Source organism: Dermochelys coriacea, chromosome 21, assembly GCF_009764565.3.
Source record: "Dermochelys coriacea isolate rDerCor1 chromosome 21, rDerCor1.pri.v4, whole genome shotgun sequence".
Taxonomy (NCBI): Eukaryota; Metazoa; Chordata; order Testudines; family Dermochelyidae; genus Dermochelys; species Dermochelys coriacea.
Window position 1 is genome coordinate 17,175,332 of NC_050088.1, and position 18,168 is coordinate 17,193,499.

General features: G+C 47.8%; 1 long non-coding RNA gene across 1 annotated transcript; it reads left to right on the plus strand.

Annotated features, from left to right (window-relative positions):
* The first annotated feature begins 2,855 nt into the window (after nucleotides 1–2,855).
* On the plus strand, nucleotides 2,856–12,498 carry LOC119846501. The gene is made up of 3 exons (XR_005289896.1): nucleotides 2,856–2,916; nucleotides 9,856–9,986; nucleotides 11,080–12,498. It is a non-coding gene; the product is annotated as an uncharacterized LOC119846501 (long non-coding RNA).
* The last annotated feature ends 5,670 nt before the right edge of the window (nucleotides 12,499–18,168 follow it).

Below are 18,168 nucleotides of genomic sequence, written 5' to 3' on the forward strand. Positions count from 1 at the left end.
TTCTCTGCATTACTCGGATTGTTTTATTCCGGGGGGTGCGGCGCGAGCCAGTCCCCGGCCGCTCCCCGCTGCTCCGCGGCCCGCCATTGGCTGGGGCTGCGCCGCCCGAGCCCAATGAGCCGTCGCCGGCTTGTAGCCTGTGACGCGCGGGCTGCCGGCGGACAGGTCCAGCCCGCTGCTGCGGGAGCAGGGCGCGGAGCGAGGCCCGGCCCGGGCTGGGAGCTCCTTGCGGGGCCGCGGGCAGCTCCCCTGTAGAGCTCAGGATGAGAAGAGGTGTCCAAAGGGAAAGCGCTGGGCTGGCTCCTGGCCGTGCTTCCAGCCGGGAGGGTGGGTGGCCTCCTGCGTGGCATGGAAATCGGGGGAAACCACATGAAAAATAAGGGATAACGCCCTGTCCCTTCGCAGAGCAGGGCCTTTTCCTCTCGCTTGTACATTTTTACTGCCCTGGAGACAGTTGTCACCAGCGTCAACGTAATGTACTTACCAGGCTGAATACACTTCATGCCTCTTAGCAATAAGGGATGGGTGCTCACCCAGCTCGCACTGTGCTAAAGGATAAGGCTCCACTGATGGAGCCAGATCTTATTCTTTACTCTAATGCGCTGGCAGGTTCACAGCACCTTCCCATCTAGATAAGAGATGGCACAATAGTACCTGGAGAGCAGGAGAAGAAGCGGAGGGTGGTGGGAAAGGGTGGGCAGGGGGTGGGCATTAGGTAAGGAGATGGGCCAGAGGGGGATGTGCATGGGTCTAGATGGGGTTGTAATTGAGCTAATGGAGAATTCCCCATTGGGGAAAAAATGTCCATTTTGGAAAAAAGGATAATTTTTATCCAAAACCTGAAATATTTCTATTTTAAACCAAAATATTTTATTTTTTTAAAGGTCAGAAAAAAATCAAAGATTTTTTTTTTGACAAAAACAAATATATTTTTGGTTTGGTTGAAATTTCTCATGGGAAAAGCAACCCAGCCCTAGTTCTGAAGCTTTTGTTTGCTTATGTAGCTTTAACTGCAAACTGGGGGGAGGTTCCTGGTAGCAGGGCTCCATTACTCTGGTACTAGAAGGCTGGACCAGACTGAGGGGTAGGCATTATATAGTTTATTCCCACTGTAGGTCCCACATGGGCAATAGGACCCCAATGCCAGGGAACAGCACTGATTTCTCAGGGCCAGGTTTGCATCACCGTCTTCCCCAGGCAGTGTCTGTGCATCCAAAATGGACATAGCCCCCCAAGCATATTTTGCCCTCTTTTGGAGCATCAGTTATTGCAATATGCAAGATACTGGATGAGGCCAGTCTGCATTTTGAGGAGACTAGATGGATCATTGGTCTGACGCCGTACAGCAGGAGGCAGGAAAGTGGCATAGCCACCCAGTGTTGTGTGCAGATCCAGAGGGCCCAAAAAGCCCACAAACATTTGGGTTCTTACTAGTCTCAACTCTTAGAACACTTTGAGGTTTGCCTTTGCGTTACCTCTGGTGCCTTTGTGGTGGTCTCCTGCCCCTCAGGGCCCCCTGTAGCCCAGTGTGTGGGCTTTGCAGTTTGCTCAGCAGGCTGGAGGAGAGACAGCCATGCAATATTCACTTCTTTTCCATCACTCAAAGGCAAGCCATGGAAGCATCTTTTCATCTTAGTTGTGGTTTCCAAAGTTACTTTTAACTGAGACATCAAGGAAATTGCTAAAGGTCATAAATTATTAGTACCTTTAAATTTTCATGTCACTTATGGGACTGGATCTTTCCCAACACAGATGCCCCAAAACACAGCATTAATCCTCTCTCTTTCTCAGCAGAGAGCTCGGGAAGGATGGCTACAAATCATGGGCTTGCTGTGAGTTGATGGAGACATGTTGGGCTAAACTCTCTCAGGAACAGCAGTGGAAACCCCTTTGACTTTGATGAGCAGTGAGGGCATAATTTGACCCATTGAATCCAGATGGAATTGGATGGAGCAGAATTATATAAATAGCTGTGCAAGGCTCAGGGGTGGCTGAACAGGGTTGGAGAAAACAAGAACCAGCCCGAATCTTCAGCCAGAGCCAAGTCTGTCTTTGACTTTCTGAAAAGTTTGGCTACCTCTGGTCTGGTCTTCTTGGGTGGATGCAAATTTGCATGTGAAACTGGGCTGGCTATCTAGTCCAGTACCCTGCCTCCTGCTGTACTGGATCATCAACCCAATGTTTGTAGTTCATGCTGTGACACTCTGTACCTCAGGGGAACACCCAGCACCCCCATGTTCATCCTTGAAAATGGTATCCAATGCAAAGTTTGTCATGTCGGGTGTCTTCGGAAGGCTCATGATACACTGATCATTGTTGTTATAGTGATGTTATAGTAATTGTTACAGTAATATTATAAAAAGAAAAGGAGTACCCGTGGCACCTTAGAGACTAACAAATTTATTAGAGCATAAGCTTTCGTGAGCTACAGCTCACTTCATCGGATGCATTGCTACTCTGAAACCAGTAATATTATAGGTTATAATTTCATATATATAGTTATGAGGCTGAAAAATGTATCCTCATGGCATAAAATAAGCCCAGGCAAAAACTCTCCAAGAGCAGAGAAGCAGTTCACACCTCATCAGGACAGGTATGGGACAAACCCTGCCCAGCCTCACAGGAACAAAGGACTCTGGCCTAGGCAGCAACAAAAGAATCTGTTGGACTCTCGAGTGAGTCACCCCCTTCCTTTGGTCAGTTTGGGACAACGATGAGGTAATGCTCACCTGACTCTGAAGGGGCGGGGGGTAGGGGGGCAAAGCCAAGAGGGGAGAAGGGACATGACAAAAGGGAGAAACGTTTGCCATGCTCTTCCTCTCTCTTCCATCTACATCTACAGACACCACCACACCAAGCAACTGAAGCGCTGATCAAAGGGGAGAGCCTGGCTGAAGGGCAACCAGCCAGCCTATGGTGAGAAGCATTTAAGTTTTTAAGGATATTGAACATGTTAAGATCAGCTTAGAATGCGTTTTGTTTTTATTTCATTTGACTAAATCTGACTTCTTGTGCTTTGGCTTATAATCACTTAAAATCTGTCTTTATAGTTAGTAAATCTGTTTGAGAGTAGCAGCCGTGTTAGTCTGTATTCGCAAAAAGAAAAGGAGTACTTGTGGCACCTTAGAGACTAACAAATTTATTAGAGCATAAGCTTTCGTGAGCTACAGCTCACTTCATCGGATGCATTTGGTGGAAAAAACAGAGGAGAGATTTATATACACACACACAGAGAACATGAAACAATGGGTTTATCATACACACTGTAAGGAGAGTGATCACTTAAGATAAGCCATCACCAACAGCAGGGGGGGGAAGGAGGAAAACCTTTCATGGTGACAAGCAGGTAGGCTAATTCCAGCAGTTAACAAGAATATCAGAGGAACAGTGGGGGGTGGGGTGGGAGGGAGAAATACCAGGGGGAAATAGTTTTACTTTGTGTAATGACTCATCCATTCCCAGTCTCTATTCAAGCCTAAGTTAATTGTATCCAGTTTGCAAATTAATTCCAATTCAGCAGTCTCTCGTTGGAGTCTGTTTTTGAAGCTTTTTGTTGAAGGATAGCCACTCTTAGGTCTGTGATCGAGTGACCAGAGAGATTGAAGTGTTCTCCAACTGGTTTTTGAATGTTATAATTCTTGACGTCTGGTTTGTGTCCATTCATTCTTTTACGTAGAGACTGTCCAGTTTGGCCAATGTACATGGCAGAGGGGCATTGCTGGCACATGATGGCATATATCACATTGGTAGATGCGCAGGTGAACGAGCCTCTGATAGTGTGGCTGATGTGATTAGGCCCTATGATGGTATCCCCTGAATAGATATGTGGACAGAGTTGGCAACGGGCTTTGTTGCAAGGATAGGTTCCTGGGTTAGTGGTTCTGTTGTGTGGTGTGTGGTTGCTGGTGAGTATTTGCTTCAGATTGGGGGGCTGTCTGTAAGCAAGGACTGGTCTGTCTCCCAAGATCTGAGAGAGCGATGGCTCGTCCTTCAGGATAGGTTGTAGATCCTTGATGATGCGTTGGAGGGGTTTTAGTTGGGGGCTGAAGGTGATGGCTAGTGGCGTTCTGTTGTTTTCTTTGTTGGGCCTGTCCTGTAGTAGGTGACTTCTGGGTACTCTTCTGGCTCTGTCAATCTGTTTCTTCACTTCAGCAGGTGGGTACTGTAGTTGTAGGAATGCATGATAGAGATCTTGTAGGTGTTTGTCTCTGTCTGAGGGGTTGGAGCAAATGCGGTTATATCGTAGCGCTTGGCTGTAGACAATGGATCGAGTGGTATGATCTGGATGAAAGCTAGAGGCATGTAGGTAGGAATAGCGGTCAGTAGGTTTCCGATATAGGGTGGTGTTTATGTGACCATCGCTTATTAGCACCGTAGTGTCCAGGAAGTGGATCTCTTGTGTGGACTGGTCCAGGCTGAGGTTGATGGTGGGATGGAAATTGTTGAAATCATGGTGGAATTCCTCAAGAGCTTCTTTTCCATGGGTCCAGATGATGAAGATGTCATCAATGTAGCGCAAGTAGAGTAGGGGCATTAGGGAACGAGAGCTGAGGAAGCGTTGTTCTAAGTCAGCCATAAAAATGTTGGCATACTGTGGGGCCATGCGGGTACCCATCGCAGTGCCGCAGATTTGAAGGTATACATTGTCACCAAATGTGAAATAGTTATGGGTCAGGACAAAGTCACAAAGTTCTGCCACCAGGTTAGCCGTGACAGTATCGGGGATACTGTTCCTGACGGCTTGTAGTCCATCTTTGTGTGGAATGTTGGTGTAGAGGCTTCTACATCCATAGTGGCTAGGATGGTGTTTTTAGGAAGATCACCAATGGACTGTAGTTTCCTCAGGAAATCGGTGGTGTCTCGAAGATAGCTGGGAGTGCTGGTAACGAAGGGCCTGAGGAGGGAGTCTACATAGCCAGACAATCCTGCTGTCAGGGTGCCAATGCCTGAGATGATGGGGCGTCCAGGATTTCCAGGTTTATGGATCTTGGGTAGCAGATAGAATACCCCAGGTCGGGGCTCCAGGGGTGTGTCTGTGCGGATTTGTTCTTGTGCTTTTTCAGGGAGTTTCTTGAGCAAATGCTGTAGTTTCTTTTGGTAACTCTCAGTGGGATCAGAGGGTAATGGCTTGTAGAAAGTGGTGTTGGAGAGCTGCCTAGTAGCCTCTTGTTCATACTCTGACCTATTCATGATGACGACAGCACCTCCTTTGTCAGCCTTTTTGATTATGATGTCAGAGTTGTTTCTGAGGCTGTGGATGGCACTGTGTTCTGCATGGCTGAGGTTATGGGGTAAGCGATGCTGCTTTTCCACAATTTCAGCTCGTGCACGTCGGCGGAAGCAGTCTATGTAGAAATCCAGGCTGCTGTTTCGACCTTCAGGAGGAGTCCACCTAGAATCCTTCTTTTTGTAGTGTTGGCAGGAAGGTCTCTGTGGGTTAATATGTTGGTCAGAGGTGTGTTGGAAATATTCCTTGAGTCTGAGACGTTGAAAATAGGATTCTAGGTCACCACAGAACTGTATCATGTTCGTGGGGGTGGAGGGGCAAAAGGAGAGGCCCCGAGATAGGACAGATTCTTCCGCTGGGCTAAGAGTATAGTTGGATAGATTAACAATATTGCTGGGTGGGTTACGGGAACCATTGTTGTGGCCCCTTGTGGCATATAGTAGTTTAGATAGCTTAGTGTCCTTTTTCTTTTGTAGAGAATCAAAGTGTGTTTTGTAAATGGCTTGTCTAGTTTTTGTAAAGTCCAGCCACGAGGAAGTTTGTGTGGAAGGTTGGTTCTTTATGAGAGTATCCAGTTTTGAGAGCTCATTCTTAATCTTTCCCTGTTTGCTGTAGAGGATGTTGATCAGGTGGTTCCGCAGTTTCCTTGAGAGTGTGTGGCACAAGCTGTCAGCATAGTCTGTGTGGTATGTAGATTGTAATGGATTTTTTACCTTCAGTCCTTTCGGTATGATGTCCATCTGTTTGCATTTGGAGAGGAAGATGATGTCTGTCTGTATCTGTGCGAGTTTTTTCATGAAGTTGACAGATTTCCACTCTATACGGCTAAATTCAGTGCCTTGCATAATCACAGGTTTCAGAGTAGCAGCCGTGTTAGTCTGTATTCGCAAAAAGAAAAGGAGTACTTGTGGCACCTTAGAGACTAACAAATTTATTAGAGCATAAGCTTTCATGAGCTACAGCTCACTTCATCGGATGCATTTGGTGGAAAAAACAGAGGAGAGATTTATATACACACACACAGAGAACTTTGTGACTTTGTCCTGACCCATAACTATTTCACATTTGGGGACAATGTATACCTTCAAATCAGCGGCACTGCGATGGGTACCCGCATGGCCCCACAGTATGCCAACATTTTTATGGCTGACTTAGAACAACGCTTCCTCAGCTCTCGTTCCCTAATGCCCCTACTCTACTTGCGCTACATTGATGACATCTTCATCATCTGGACCCATGGAAAAGAAGCTCTTGAGGAATTCCACCATGATTTCAACAATTTCCATCCCACCATCAACCTCAGCCTGGACCAGTCCACACAAGAGATCCACTTCCTGGACACTACGGTGCTAATAAGCGATGGTCACATAAACACCACCCTATATCGGAAACCTACTGACCGCTATTCCTACCTACATGCCTCTAGCTTTCATCCAGATCATACCACTCGATCCATTGTCTACAGCCAAGCGCTACGATATAACCGCATTTGCTCCAACCCCTCAGACAGAGACAAACACCTACAAGATCTCTATCATGCATTCCTACAACTACAGTACCCACCTGCTGAAGTGAAGAAACAGATTGACAGAGCCAGAAGAGTACCCAGAAGTCACCTACTACAGGACAGGCCCAACAAAGAAAACAACAGAACGCCACTAGCCATCACCTTCAGCCCCCAACTAAAACCCCTCCAACGCATCATCAAGGATCTACAACCTATCCTGAAGGACGAGCCATCGCTCTCTCAGATCTTGGGAGACAGACCAGTCCTTGCTTACAGACAGCCCCCCAATCTGAAGCAAATACTCACCAGCAACCACACACCACACAACAGAACCACTAACCCAGGAACCTATCCTTGCAACAAAGCCCGTTGCCAACTCTGTCCACATATCTATTCAGGGGATACCATCATAGGGCCTAATCACATCAGCCACACTATCAGAGGCTCGTTCACCTGCGCATCTACCAATGTGATATATGCCATCATGTGCCAGCAATGCCCCTCTGCCATGTACATTGGCCAAACTGGACAGACTCTACGTAAAAGAATGAATGGACACAAATCAGACGTCAAGAATTATAACATTCAAAAACCAGTTGGAGAACACTTCAATCTCTCTGGTCACTCGATCACAGACCTAAGAGTGGCTATCCTTCAACAAAAAAGCTTCAAAAACAGACTCCAACGAGAGACTGCTGAATTGGAATTAATTTGCAAACTGGATACAATTAACTTAGGCTTGAATAGAGACTGGGAATGGATGAGTCATTACACAAAGTAAAACTATTTCCCCCTGGTATTTCTCCCTCCCACCCCACCCCCCACTGTTCCTCTGATATTCTTGTTAACTGCTGGAATTAGCCTACCTGCTTGTCACCATGAAAGGTTTTCCTCCTTCCCCCCCCTGCTGTTGGTGATGGCTTATCTTAAGTGATCACTCTCCTTACAGTGTGTATGATAAACCCATTGTTTCATGTTCTCTGTGTGTGTGTATATAAATCTCTCCTCTGTTTTTTCCACCAAATGCATCCGATGAAGTGAGCTGTAGCTCACGAAAGCTTATGCTCTAATAAATTTGTTAGTCTCTAAGGTGCCACAAGTACTCCTTTAAATCTGTTTGTTTATTCTACCTGAAGCAGTGTGCTTGGTTTGAAGCATGTAAGAGATTCCCCTTGGGATAACAAGCCTAGGGGGAGGGATAGCTCAGTGGTTTGAGCATTGGCCTACTAAACCCAGGGTTGTGAATGCAATCCTTGAGGGGGCCATTTAGGGATCTGGGACAAAAATTGGGAATTGGTCCTGCTTTGAGCAGGGGGTTTGTCATAAATATAAAGGGAAGGGTAACTACCTTTCTGTATACAGTGCTATAAAATCCCGCCTGGCCGGAGGCAAAATCCTGTCACCTGTAAAGGGTTAAGAAGCTAAGGTAATGTCACTGGCACCTGACCCAAAATGACCCATGAGGAGACAAGATACTTTCAAATCTGGAGTGGGGGACAAAGGGTTTTGACTGTGTGATACCTTTGCCGGGAACAGATCAAGGATGCAAGCCTTCCAACTCTTGTAAAGTTAGTAAGTAATCTAGCTAGAAAAATCCTTTTGTTTTTTGGCTTGTAAAATTCGCTGTGCTGGAGGGAATGTGTATTTTGTGTCTTTTTGTAACTTAAGGTTTTGCCTAGAGGGATTCTCTATGTTTTGAATCTAATTACCCTGTAAAGTATTTACGATCCTAATTTTACAGAGGTGATTCTTTTACCTTGTCTTTAATTAAAATTCTTCTTTTAAGAACCGGATTGATTTTTCATTGCTCTTAAGATCCAAGGGTTTGGGTCTGTGTTCACCTGTACCAGTTGGTGAGGATATTATTATCAAGCCTTCCCCAGGAAAGGGGGTGTAGGGCTTGGGGGGATATTCTGGGGAAAGACATCTCCAAGTGGGCTCTTTCCCTGTTCTTTGTTTAACACACTTGGTGGTGGCAGCATAGTGTTCAAGGACCAGGCAAAGTCTGTACCTTGAGGAAGTTTTTAACCTAAGCTGGTAAGAATAAGCTTAGGGGGTCTTTCATGCAGGTCCCCACATCTGTACCCCAGAGTTCAGAGTGGGGAAGGAACCTTGACATGGTGGCAGAGCAGTGGGATCATTTGGAACCAGAAGCACAGCAGGACTTTAAAAGGTTGTGTAAAAGATGATTGCAGCTGCAGATTCTGTCTCTCTGCCTAGGGACTGAGCAGCTCCATAACAAAAGGAAATCTAATGCATTTTCTAGCTAGATTACTTACTAACTTTACAGGAGTTGGAGAGCTTGCATCCTTGATCTGTTCCCGGCAAAGGTATCACACAGCCAGACAAAACCCTTTGTCCCCACCTCCAGATCTGAAAGTATCTTGTCTCCTCATTGGTCATTTTGGGTCAGGTGCCAGCGAGGTTACCTTAGCTTCTTAACCCTTTACAGGTGAAAGGATTTTGCCTCCGGTCAGGTGGGATTTTATAGCACTGTATACAGAAAGGTGGTTACCTTTCCCTTTATATTTATGGCAGGGTTGGACTAGATGGATCTCCCGAGGTCCCTTCCAACCCTGATATTCTATGATTCTGTGAATTTCTTTGTTAAATTGATGAATTCATATAAACTTGCAGCGTCCAGCGGGTATAACTGGACACGGCAAGATGGAGGTTCCTAGGGTTGTGTCTGGGATGGAAGATATTGGCTAGTGTCATTCGGTTGCACAATCCAAGGAGCAGCTTACATGCTAGAGGCTGTGCGTGAACAGCCCAGGAGTGGGGGTTCTAACAGCAGAGCAGGGTAAGGCTGGCTCCCGGAGTCAAGGATTGGAGTGACCAAGCAGATCACTGGTCTGGATAACACCAGAGGGGAACGTCACACATGCCCCCTATGCATTTCCTGAGGGTGGTCAGAAGCAGAAGTGCTGAAATGCCACCAGGCAGGTTCTTTATGGGCACATTCAGGGTTTCTTCACTGCTGCTCCACACTTACGGGTATCATAGTCATAGACGTTTGAGACATGCCAGAGCTCAAGAGAGTGACTCAGGTTTGTGCATGTTTGGAGGAGGGATATTGCAGGGAATTATGACAATTATTATTTATCATTTGTATTACCAGAGTGCCTATAAGCACAAGTTGTGGCCCAGGACCCTGAGATCAGGCCCTCATTGTGTGGGGTACTGCACAGACATGGAGGAAGAGACGGTCCCTGCCCTGAAGAGTTTACGTCAACAATCCCCATTTCACAGGTGCGTGGGGGTGGGGGGAAGGAGAAATGCTTTGTTCAAGGTGACATGGTGTGCATACAGCAGAAACTGAATAGAATTCAGGAGTCCTGACTCTCTTTCTGCTCTCTAAGCATCTCAAAGGTGTATCAGTAGTGTTATTACCATTATACAGATGGGGAAACTGAGGTACAGATTTAGGAAGTGACCTACCGAAGGTCACAGAGAGTTAGATCTGGGCATAGACCACGCGTTTCCTGACTCTTAATCCTGAGCACTGACCAGTGGCCTATGCTCCCTCATCCAGCTGGGAATTTACATGCACTCCAACTTGGCTCTATCTGAATCTCTGTCTATGTCACTCTCCCATTAAATGCTACATGGGTTCACTTCACTATGTCATTAATCAGCTTTCTTTTCTCTCCTTGAAACCAGTGCAAAAATGACAATAACAGTGATTATTTTGTTAATTATTTTAATGCGCAAAAGCCAGGAATTGCAGAGTTATTGGACCAAATTCTACTGTCACTTACCCCAGTGTAAAGCTGGAGTAACACCTTTGACATCCGCGAAAATGAATGGATGTGAGATTGTCCCAGCAATGGTAACTCTGGCACACTGTGCAGTAGACAGATGGTTGGATGTGTGGGGAGAGGGAGACAGATGGATAGATTGATCTTGAGACACAGGAAAGGAATGGTATTCAGAGGAGAGGTGCTCAGCACTTTCTGAAAACCAGGCCCCTTAAGGCATCTCAAGTTGGGCGTCCAAAAACTGATGCCCCAAAAATCACTAGTTACTGTGGACAATCTTGGCTGAGATATCCCAGTTGGGGGGGAGGGGTGTGCTGAGAGATGGCTGGTGTGAGAGACCATGAGCCTCTAATACCCTAACTTCTGTGCATTTAAATGCTACAGCCGACTGTCACTGTACCTAGTCCCTGGGGGAGGGGGCAGAGCGGGGACAGGAAGAGGTGGAGTGAGGGTGGGGTTTTGGGGAGGGGGCAGAGTGGGGCCAGCCTTGGGGTGGAGTGGGGGTGGAGCTCCCCCAGGGAAAAGGAAAAGTTGGTGCCTATGGTGGGTCATGATGATCTATATAATAATTATCTTTGCCCTAGTGACCCCTGGCTCCCAAAGATGTGATAAGGAGGCACTGACATTTATCTGTGGCAAGCTTGTTCCCAGAATGGCAGTCTGCGCAAATCTTTGATGTCCTTGGAAGACATTAGCTCCAGAATGTCTGATTAAGGAATTAAAAGAGTCCGAATTGTGCAGGGCTGACAGCAAGAGATGGCAATCGGCTGACCCTGGACTGGCTAAAGCTGTTAAGTAGATAAATGCAAATGTGTGCTGCCCAGTGCGGTGATGGTGCACGCAGTGAAATAATCCTCTTAAACGAGCACCAAGTGATGGATAATTGACGTGGATACTCTGCTACAGAGCATGGGAAGTTGAACCACATTAAAAATAATTGCTGACGCCTGGCTTGTGTGTGCTCCCAGCTCAGCCTTACAATCCTCCTGGCTCTAATGACTGGAAAGTCGCACCAGCACTCGCAGTAGCAGGAATCATGCTAACAAGCAAACCGGGGCAGCTGCTCAGAGGGCCCTGACCCTGACCCTGGGGCTCAAACTGAACCAGGCTCCGCTCCTGCCCCACCTTCCAAGCCACACTTCTCCTAAGGTGGAACCAAGGAATCTAGTTCTGATCTCCCTTACACCAACTGTACACTGGTGTCACCCAGTGAGTGACCCTCATTTATACCAGGGAGTGAGAGAAGACCACCCAGTGGAATTGCAGGGGCTTTGTATCAAGAGGGGCCTACCTGGCACATGACTGGGGACTGTGAAATAGCACCAGGATGGCCCAATGAGTAGGGTACTAGACTGGTACATGGCGGACTTGAGTTCAAGTCCCAACTCTGCCATAGGCTTCCTGTGTGACCTTGGGCAATATACTTAGCTTCTCTTGCCTCAGTTTCCATCTGTACAATGGGACTAACAGCCCAGCCCTGCCCTACACGGGTGTGTGAGGATAAATATATTCAGGACTGTGAGATGCTGTGACACTGTAAGTGTCACAGTGGTGTTGTGGGCAGCCAGACCTAGTAGCCAGAGGCCATGGTCACGAGACAGGAGTCAGCTGGGTCAGGAAATGAGGAGGTCAGAAACAGGAGACAAACTGGAGGTGAAAACCACAAATCAGATGCCAGGAAATGGGGCAGGGAGCACACACTCCAGAACAGTGTAGACAGCTTCCTGTTCCTGCTGTTGGCTTAAATAGGGCTAGCAGACCAATCAGCTGCTCTGGCACTCCACCAATAGGACTGCAGGGCGGAGCCTCAAACAGAAGCTGGGCTTCATGGGTCCCAGGTATGCAGGCTGTCAGATGGAGGGTTGAAGCAGGGCTGCTCCTATAAACCCTGCTGACCCAGGTTTGCGATGGGTGGGTTACATAGGCACAGATTCCGGGGGTGCTCCAGCCCTGGAGCACCCACGGAAAAAAAAAGTGGGTGCTCAGCACCCACCAGACACAGCTGTTTGGTGGCTTGGGGAGGGGGGAGAGCAACAAATGGTGGGTAGACGGGGGCCTTGGGGAGGGGACAGAGGGGGCCTGGGCCTTGGGATGGAGCAGGGATGGAGAACCCTTGGGGAAAAGGAAAAGTTGGTGCCTATGGTGAGTCATGATGATTTATACCTAACATAGAGAGGAGTTACTCCTGATTTACACCAGGATCAATAAAAGAGAGAGGAGCTGCTTTTGACTCAGTGCATCAGTCTGCCCTCTGGATGCCGATATCCCAGTGTGGGGTGCCTTAGGCCTCAGGGTGCCGCATGCAGAAACTGTGTTGTGGTATGTTGAGCGGAGTGAGGGTTGACAGCTGCCTTACAGATCGGTTTTCAGTAGAATCAGGAGTACGCCAGGGGTGCATTCTCTCATCTTCGTTTTTTAATGTTCTGATAGACTATCCAGTGAGAAAGCTGATGGAGGCCAAAGTAGGAGGTATGAAAGATAAAGATTAATCAAATTTAGAGGATTTCAACCATGCGGATGGTTTTGTCTCACTAGGAGAGCCACTGACCAACTACAGCTAATGCTGGATGAGCTGCGAAAACCTGTAGAATCTCTGGAACTTAAGATCAATGGTTACCACTGCACTGAGTCCCAGCTGCCCCAGTGAGACTTTGGGCACTTTGCTAGACAATCAGATAAATCACTTGTGATCTATGCATGATTGACCAAAGACTGTTCGGTCATGAAAGGGAGCTGAGCCACCTTACTCTTGGGTGCTGATGGAAGTTGTTTTCTTTGTTTTAACAATGTGACTTACAAATCCTTGCCATGTAAATATCAGAAACAAAACAATCCTGACCGCAGTTAGTGTTTGTGGAAAGAGACATTATCTAGGAATACAGTCAGCAGAGCTTTTGAGAGAGATGTGAAAATTGTTAAAAGGTCCTTCATTAAGGTTGCATGGAGCTTTCTGTGTATTCTGTGGAGAGATGATATTTTTAAGTGCACTAAAATCCGCACACGTCATCAAACTGGCCAGAGAACTGCTGGGCCAGTGGAGAGCCCAGAGAGCGTTAGCACTGGAAATTGCGGGCATTTGGTACAGGGGTTCTCGAGATTCCACCCCCACGCCGTGACCTCATTTTAAAATCTGCTGGTTCTGACTACCCTTTTTTGCCCAGAGCTAGGGGAAAACTAGAGGGAGTACTCACACACAGCTTCTGTCACTGTGCTGCTCCTCATCTCAGCTGGCGTTGGCCACTAAGAGCCAGCTTCAAAGCCCTGTCAGTCAGCAATTAGGAGCCTTTGGGTCTGGTTGTCCAAGTGGTGCACGTGATTGCGGCAGCTACAGTGAGCCAGCAGGAGAAGGCTCAGCAACGCAGGCTGGACCAGCGTTTCTTTGTAAAGGCAACATTTCAAAGTGCTCTGAAATGCACAGGAAGAGTTAAATGGACCCTGGACTTCAGGAAAGCAGACTTTGACTCCCTCAGGGAACAGATGGCCAGGATCCCCTGGGGGACTAACATGAAAGGGAAGGGAGTCCAGGAGAGCTGGCTGTATTTCAAGGAATCCCTGTTGAGGTTACAGGGACAAACCATCCCGATGAGTCGAAAGAATAGTAAATATGGCAGGCGACCAGCTTGGCTTAATGGTGAAATCCTAGCGGATCTTAAACATAAAAAAGAAGCTTACAAGAAGTGGAAGGTTGGACATATGACCAGGGAAGAGTATAAAAATATTGCTCGGGCATGTAGGAAAGATATCAGGAGGGCCAAATCGCACCTGGAGCTGCAGCTAGCAAGAGATGTCAAGAGTAACAAGAAGGGTTTCTTCAGGTATGTTGGCAACAAGAAGAAAGCCAAGGAAAGTGTGGGCCCCTTACTGAATGAGGGAGGCAAGCTAGTGACAGAGGATGTGGAAAAAGCTAATGTACTCAATGCTTTTTTTGCCTCTGTTTTCACTAACAAGGTCAGCTCCCAGACTGCTGTGCTGGGCAACACAAAATGGGGAAGAGATGGCCAGCCCTCTGTAGAGATAGAGGTGGTTAGGGACTATTTAGAAAAGCTGGACGTGCACAAGTCCATGGGGCCGGACGAATTGCATCCGAGAGTGCTGAAGGAATTGGCGGCTGTGATTGCAGAGCCCTTGGCCATTATCTTTGAAAACTCGTGGCGAACGGGGGAAGTCCCGGATGACTGGAAAAAGGCTAATGTAGTGCCCATCTTTAAAAAAGGGAAGAAGGAGGATCCTGGGAACTACAGGCCGGTCAGCCTCACCTCAGTCCCTGGAAAAATCATGGAGCAGGTCCTCAAAGAATCAATCCTGAAGCACTTAGAGGAGAGGAAAGTGATCAGGAACAGTCAGCATGGATTCACCAAGGGAAGGTCATGCCTGACTAATCTAATCGCCTTTTATGATGAGATTACTGGTTCTGTGGATGAAGGGAAAGCAGTGGATGTATTGTTTCTTGACTTTAGCAAAGCTTTTGACACGGTCTCCCACAGCATTCTTGTCAGCAAGTTAAGGAAGTATGGGCTGGATGAATGCACTATAAGGTGGGTAGAAAGCTGGCTAGATTGTCGGGCTCAACGGGTAGTGATCAATGGCTCCATGTCTAGTTGGCAGCCGGTGTCAAGTGGAGTGCCCCAGGGGTCGGTCCTGGGGCCCGTTTTGTTCAATATCTTCATAAATGATCTGGAGGATGGTGTGGATTGCACTCTCAGCAAATTTGCGGATGATACTAAACTGGGAGGAGTGGTAGATACGCTGGAGGGGAGGGATAGGATACAGAAGGACCTAGACAAATTGGAAGATTGGGCCAAAAGAAATCTAATGAGGTTCAATAAGGATAAGTGCAGGGTCCTGCACTTAGGATGGAAGAATCCAATGCACCGCTACAGACTAGGGACCGAATGGCTCGGCAGCAGTTCTGCGGAAAAGGACCTAGGGGTGACAGTGGACGAGAAGCTGGATATGAGTCAGCAGTGTGCCCTTGTTGCCAAGAAGGCCAATGGCATTTTGGGATGTATAAGTAGGGGCATAGCGAGCAGATCGAGGGACGTGATCGTTCCCCTCTATTCGACACTGGTGAGGCCTCATCTGGAGTACTGTGTCCAGTTTTGGGCCCCACACTACAGGAAGGATGTGGATAAATTGGAAAGAGTACAACGAAGGGCAACAAAAATGATTAGGGGTCTAGAGCACATGACTTATGAGGAGAGGCTGAGGGAGCTGGGATTGTTTAGTCTGCAGAAGAGAAGAATGAGGGGGGATTTGATAGCTGCTTTCAACTACCTGAAAGGGGGTTTCAAAGAGGATGGCTCTAGACTGTTCTCAATGGTAGCAGATGACAGAACGAGGAGTAATGGTCTCAAGTTGCAATGGGGGAGGTTTAGATTGGATATTAGGAAAAACTTTTTCACTAAGAGGGTGGTGAAACACTGGAATGCGTTACCTAGGGAGGTGGTAGAATCTCCTTCCTTAGAGGTTTTTAAGGTCAGGCTTGACAAAGCCCTGGCTGGGATGATTTAACTGGGACTTGGTCCTGCTTTGAGCAGGGGGTTGGACTAGATGACCTTCTGGGGTCCCTTCCAACCCTGATATTCTATGATTCTATGATTCTATGAAATCTGGCATGGCGGATCAGAGGCTAGTTCAGCTCGGTGTGGCCACCCCGGGGTCATTTGATCAAAGGGATCCAGAGATACAGCTGCCCCGAAATGTCCTGTTTTTAAATTCAGGCTTGGTGCACATCGCAGACACGCAGCATGGAGAGCAGGGTGGAGGATGCAGCACATAGCGCGGAGACCAGGCAGTGAGCTTATAATGGTCTGGCTTGGTGCATTATCTTGTGTGGCCAAGTTATTTTTTCTGATCCTCAGATCGACTTTGGCTGCCAACTTGCCTGCTCTAGAAGGGTACAAAGTGCTGCTAAGCATCCTTAACTCCCCTATCACAACAGGGTTTGTGGATGGATTGAGAACTCTAAGGCAAGAACCCACACCAGGGGTTACTCCCCCTGCAGACGTAGCGCACGCACAAAGACTCACCTGTGGACCAGGTTTCTGCTCCATATAACAGGTTTCATCACTGGACTGGCATAGCCCAAGTGGAAGAATTATTCATCACTCCTGTGTTGCACACGTCTCTTTTGTCACACAGACACACTTGTCTAACGGGACCCCATTGCCTGCTGGTTTTGGCCGGGGGGTTGTATCCTGTTGCCCACAGGCTCTGGTGACACACTGTAACGTTTGTCTGATGCGGTAAACAGCTCAGTACGCCTGGCGCTCGCCACGTCACCTGTCCACTCCCCAGGTGCTGGGTACCGTTAGCAGGCAGGCACCCGGCCAGAGGGCTCAGCGGACACAGGATTCTCCTTGAGAGCCAGGTCCTAACCGTTGTTCTGCATCAGAACCAGGCCTCCCTAAGGGTGTTTGTGTAACCAGGCAGGCCAGTCCTGGCTGTCCTCGGTGCGGCAGGCTATCCCAGAGTGCACTGCCCTGCGTGCTGCCAGTGCTGCTATGAGTGCCCGGCTGCCAGGTGCTCTGTCCCCTGCTGAGGCACTATGGGATAGCTCCCTGCATTTCCCTGCAGTGCATCAATCCGAACGCAGCCAGACAGCGTTTTAGGTGCAGGTGCACAGATTGAACCAACGCAGGGCTGAGCTGTGGGAAAGTGTCAGGCTCCTGTCGCCAGGCCGACTGAGAGAGCTGTGGCCTGATTACAAAAGCAAAGCACGACGGAATGCTTGCCTACATGGGGAAATAGATTGGCATTATTCTCTTATAGCTGGGCGGGTCAGTTTCCCTGTGTCGTCAAGCCCTTATAGTACACAAATGCCAATGCAGCTTATGGGTGAGCTAATGTTTTTGTGCTTTAAGGTGCCTAAGTGAGCACAATAGCTATTGAGTGTTGCTCGGTCATTAGCTCCACAAATGGTCATTAAAAACAGCCAAAGAGAGGAAACTAAACAGCTTTCAGTGTCAAAAGCAAGAGTCAGTATGGGCCGAGTGCTTAAATCTTGCTCAAGTTCCCAGCACTCCTCTGCGTCTCAGAATTCCTCCCGTCACAGTCCTTTGTGAAGAACACGCCTACGCTGTCAAACAAAACCACCCCACCCCAGACAAAGACTTGCAAGGGACCATTCAAGATGGATGTCCATTTGACATGCCACCATGGCTACATTGTAGCCATGTGAATCTGCTATTGCTGAAAGGGTATCTGCCTATAACTATTTCACTTAAAGAGCTCACGGCTGAATTTCATAGACAATAGAATAAACAGGTAACAAACCAGCCAGGAGGAGCTAGGGGCGGAAGGACAGGAGCAGGTCAGTAGGGTTACACGGTGCGAAAGGCAAGTTAAGTGTGGTGGAATGTTTGGCCAGAACCTCAGTTGGTATAAATCAGTATAGTTCCATTGAAGCCCTTTTGCACCAGCTGGGGTCTGGCCCCACAATTATATCTGTCGCCCCTTCCCTGAGGTGTGTGGGCACACACTCCCTTCCCCCCCCCACCAAACACACATCCCTGCACCTCTCTGATATTTCATCATTAGTTTTTTGGTAATCAGCCTATCTTCATCTCCAGCTTTGGTCTTCTCTGCTCTGTGTTCCCTTTCTCTCCACTTTGTTTCTATCCTCTCTCCATATCTGCTTGTCCACCTGTCCCCTAGTTTGTATTGCCTGTCAC